The sequence below is a fragment of the Oratosquilla oratoria genome, chromosome 9 (genome assembly GCF_046742065.1).
Source record: "Oratosquilla oratoria isolate Oo_2021 chromosome 9, ASM4674206v1, whole genome shotgun sequence".
NCBI classification, from domain to species: domain Eukaryota; kingdom Metazoa; phylum Arthropoda; class Malacostraca; order Stomatopoda; family Squillidae; genus Oratosquilla; species Oratosquilla oratoria.
In genome coordinates this window covers 73,769,156-73,774,155 of record NC_134785.1, presented here as the reverse complement: position 1 = coordinate 73,774,155, position 5,000 = coordinate 73,769,156, and the positions used below count along the sequence as shown (strand labels likewise).

At 41.5% G+C, this 5,000-nt stretch overlaps 1 protein-coding gene across 2 annotated transcripts in view; it reads right to left on the bottom strand.

Annotated features, from left to right (window-relative positions):
* The window catches only part of pnut (septin 7-like protein pnut), a 579,804-nt gene that overhangs the window by 449,033 nt on the left and 125,771 nt on the right, over positions 1–5,000 (bottom strand). The gene's annotated exons all lie outside the window — the stretch shown is intronic.

The window sequence follows — 5,000 nt, the reverse complement described above, 5'->3', positions numbered from 1 at the left end:
TCATAATAAGCTAATATTAAAGACAGAGAGAGAGAGAGAGAGAGAGAGAGAGAGAGAGAGAGAGAGAGAGAGAGAGAGAGAGAGAGAGAGTGAGAAAAAAGAGAGAGAGAGGGGTAGAGCTTGTCTACATCGTGGAATACTCAACTCGCTGAGTACAACTGTGTAAACATGCAAACGCGCACGCGCGCGCACACGCACACACTTTATACATAGATTACATCTGCAAAATCGTCATGATCGGCACCAGTGCGGCGGTGGGCGTGGGCGCAAATAAATAAATAAATAAATAAAATAAATAAATAAATAAAAATGAAAAATAAACAAATAAATTAAAAAAAATAATACTCGTAAATGAATGAACAAATAAATAAAGCCAAATGAATAATAAAATAGAGGTAAATAAATGAAATAAACAACAACAACAATAATAATAATAATAACAAAAAACGAAAAGAAAAGCGAGAGAGCCTGGAGGAGGTGGATGGGTGGGGGATGTAGGAAGGCCAACACGAACTCGCCCAAGTACACAAACAAACGATGCAACAGTAGCAGAGGCCGCACCGGACGTAGCATCTCAAAGCACCAAAAGAAGCTCACCACGGCCGCCACGGTGCAAACACCGAGCCCCGTGGGACTCCGCACCGGTGCAAGACGCGCGTGAGTGGTGAGACACAAGCTACTGGTGCAAGGCGGGCGGCTGATGCTAAGAAACGGTTCAAGAGGATCAATGGTAACAAAGGTGAGTATCAAGGATACAATGGAAGGGTTGGTGCCGTGTATGTCATACCTGAGGGAGGAGGGGGAGGAGGAGGAGGAGGAGGAGAGGAGGAGGTGGAGGAGGAGAGGAGGAGGTGGAGGAGGAGGAGGAGGAAGAGAAGGAGGAGGTGTGTGTGTATCAAGAGGCCGTGGTCAATGTTAAAGTGTTGGGAAGAAGGGGAACCTGGCCGGGTCAGCCAGGAGAAGGAGAAAGGTTAAGTGGAATGGGCCAAGTACAGGAGGGGAGATGGGGGGATGGGGGGAAAGAAAGGTGAAGGGTGTGGGGAAAGAGGTGGAAGAGGTGGAGGAGGAGGAGGAGGATGGGAGGAGAGAGAGGAGGTGAAGAGAGACAAGAAGAGAACTACAGAGGTAGATGGATTAAGGAGGAAAACAAGTGAAATACAGAGTGAGGACGGGAGAGAAATGGAGAAGGGAGAGGAGGAGGAAGAGGAGGAGAAAAGGTGAATCATTATTACTAGAACGAGGGGAATTAGAAGGGCTATGAGGAATATGTGGAGTATGAAGAGGAAGAGCAAGACCAAGAGGAGGAGGAGGTGAAGGAGGAAGAAGAAGAAGAAGAAGAAGAAGAAGAAGAGGAGGAGGCACGCACCACGGGTGCTAGCCAATGGGAGATGTTGCAAGTGTCTGTGCGGATGGAGACGTCCGGGTTGAGAGAGAGAGAGAGAGAGAGTGAGAGAGAGTGAGAGAGAGAGAGAGAGTGAGAGAGTGAGAGAGAGAGAGAGAGAGAGAGAGAGAGAGAGAGAGAGAGGGAAGGAGGGAGAGAGAGATAAAGAGAGGGGGGAGGGAGACAGAGATAGGGGGGGTTAGGGGTGGTGGGTTTAATGTATAGGACAAAGTAGCGCGCAAGCATCTGTGAGGCCTTATATGGCGGCGCTGCCCAAGAACGCAAGGACAGAAGCGCTGGTAAACTACTGACCATAACAAGAGGGCACTCCCAACCCTCGCATATCTATCTATTCATATATTCATCTGTTTCCTAATATACTGTACATTACGTAAGCGGTCCCTTCTTCATAATTCTTATTTATTCGTATATTCATGCCATTATTATTATTATTATTGTGTTTGTTTTTATTAGCTGGTTTATCTAATAACTAATCTGGTTATATAACGTTGTTCATTTCTTTTTTAATAATAACTTCTTGGGAGAGGTCCAGTACTAAATGTTGGAGTAAAACAATGGTGAAGGGCAGCGGTAGGAGAGGGAGGGAGGGAAGGAGAGAGGGGGCTATCAGCTTACACAACAGTTAAACATCTGATAGATACACACACACACATATATATATATACATATATATTGCAAAAATAATCACAATAACGCGTGACGAAAAAATATTGCAGAAACCACAGGGAAATTAAAGTCGGAATACTGAACGTTTTCGTCTATTACGACATCCTCAGAGTACAAGAAAGAAAAAATAGAATACAATATTTATACAGAAGTAAGAAAATTGGGAGAGGTTATAGTCACATAAAACCTTCGGACATTATACATACATACACATTCAAATTTCCTAATTGTACCAAATGTCCTGTGGACCTTTCGGCCACATAGTTTTTTTTATTATTATTATTATTATTATTATTTCTATGTGTATATGAATGTGTATGTATTTTTTTCATTTATTGTTACCATTAATATCTATATATGTATATGAGTGTGTATGTACTGTATGTATAACGTCCGGAGGTTTTATGTGGCTATAACCTTTCCAGTTTTCTTATTTCTGTTAAATATTGTGTTGTTGTTTTTTTGTACAATTTGATAATATTATCTTGTGTTTTGGTTAAACAATTTTATAATCATAGGATATTTAAGCAGTACCAAGTTTCCTAATTGTACCAAATGTCCTATGGACCTTTCGGCCACATGATTTTGCTCTTTTTTTTTTTTTGTTACTATTACCTTCTTATTTCCATGTGTATATGAATGTGTATGTACTTTTATTATTATTACCATTAACATTTCCATGTGTAATTGAATGTGTATGTATGTATAATGTCCGAAGGTTTTATGTGACTATAACCTCTCCCAGTTTTCTTACTTCTGAATAAATATTGTATTCTATTTTTTCTTTCTTGTACTCTGAGGATGTCGTAATAGACGAAAACGTTCAGTATTCCGACTTTAATTTCCCTGTGGTTTCTGCAATATATATATACATATATATATATATATAAATATATATATATACATACATACGAGAAGAGGAAAAATTGTTGATCCACTTTTTCCAGGCCAGATTCCGACTTTCCAGTTTAATAAAATTGCCTGGCGACACCAAGAGTATAAAAAAAAAAAAAAAAAAAAATAGTGCAGGATACGGAATTGCGTTAACCGAGTGACCCAGAGGGAATGCAAGAGGATTCCTCTTAAGTCCCAGTCACACTGTCATGATTCTCATCAACTGTTGTGAATTCGAAAAGCTGCAGGACGGCTTCGCCTACAGTATCTTAGACTTCCCTTAGTCTACAATTCAACAATAAGTCTAATATTCGTATTTTAGGTTTAACTTCTCTTAATTCGTCATTCATTCATTTAAAAATAAAAAATAAAAAAATAAAAAATAAAATAAAAATAAACGAAGTCGTTTCTACTCAAACGAACTCGAGTCGTGATAGTGTGACGGGGGCTTTATCGTCGTCCCCATCTCACTCCAAACAAGAACAATGTCATCACGTACGTTTGACGACGACCCTCCCAAACGTTTCCACTTCCGAGTCCCGGTCGAACATGAATGACATGCTGAACGTTTGTTCTTGGCTACGAACATCCTGTGACAACAAACGTTTCCAAACGTTACCACTTCCGAGTCCCGGTCGAACATGAATGACATGCTGAACGTTTGTTCCTGGCTACGAACATCCTGTGACAACAAATGTTCCCAAAGGGTACAAAACGTTTCCAAACGTTACCACTACCGAGTCCCGGTCGAACAAGAATGATATGCTGAACGTTTGTTCCTGGCTACGAACATCCTGTGACAACAAACGTTCCCAAAGGGTACAAAACTTTTCCAAATGTTACCACTACCGAGTCCCGGTCGAACATGAATGACATGCTGAACGTTTGTTCCTGGCTACGAACATCCTGTGACAACAAACGTTCCCAAAAGGGTACAAAACGTTTCCAAACGTTACCACTTCCGAGTCCCGGTCGAACAAGAATGACATGCTGAACGTTTGTTCCTGGCTATGAACATCCTGTGACAACAAACGTTTCCAAAGGGTACAAAACGTTTCCAAACGTTACGACTCCCGAGTCCCAGTTCTCAAGACTATGATGACTTTTCTTTAGTGGCATCCTTACGGACCACAGTCACGTAGCATGTTTTAATAATTAGAGAACTAATTCTAATCAAAGAAGAATGTTGATTACTTTTAAATCCACTATATGTGCGTGATTGACCATGGTCTTTGATCATGTGTTCGTCTCATGATCGACAGCTACTACCCTCTCAGATGAGAGCTCATATTTCATATATTGCCCGATCTCTGGGAAATACTGTATGTGTGTGATTCACCATGATCTTGGATCATGTGTTTGTCTCGTGATGGACAGCCACTACCTTCCCGAACGAGAGATTAAAGATCATAACATATTTACCGATCTATAAATAATTATGTGATCTTATACAAACGCATAAAAACAATAATAAACAAATAAATAAAATTATGACGTCTGAGATTTTTTTTTTATTGGCACTAAACAGGAGGAAGGTATTCTTAGGTGGTAATGGACATAAAACTGCCTAGTGTAGGCCATATGGTCTCTTGCAGTCTCCTTCACTCTTATGTTCTTATGTAGGATGACAGAACTTCGGTTTTGGATTTTTTCCGATCTCAGCTTCGCGAAGAAGGGAACTCTCGTCAAGATGAAGAGGAATACAAGGAACTGAAGAAAGGAAATTCCTTTAACTATCACCAAAGAAAAGCGCCTCAAGTTGGCCTTGAAGACTTCGCCAGGAGCCGAGATCGGCGAGCTAAAGGCGGAGTGCCTCAAGGTCCTCAACCGAGAGACCTACAAGAAGTTCTCCGCCTACGGCATCAGTATCGGCGCCGTCAAGGAACTCGAGCTCAAACTCAAGAAGGACTTCCTTGAGGACGACGACAAGATGCTGCCCGAATGCCGGGTCAATGCCAACTCGAGGCTGAGGGTCCAGGTGAAGTGGGTCGAGTTCGGCGTTCCGTCGAGGCTGAACTTCCGCTGCCAAGTAGCGGCC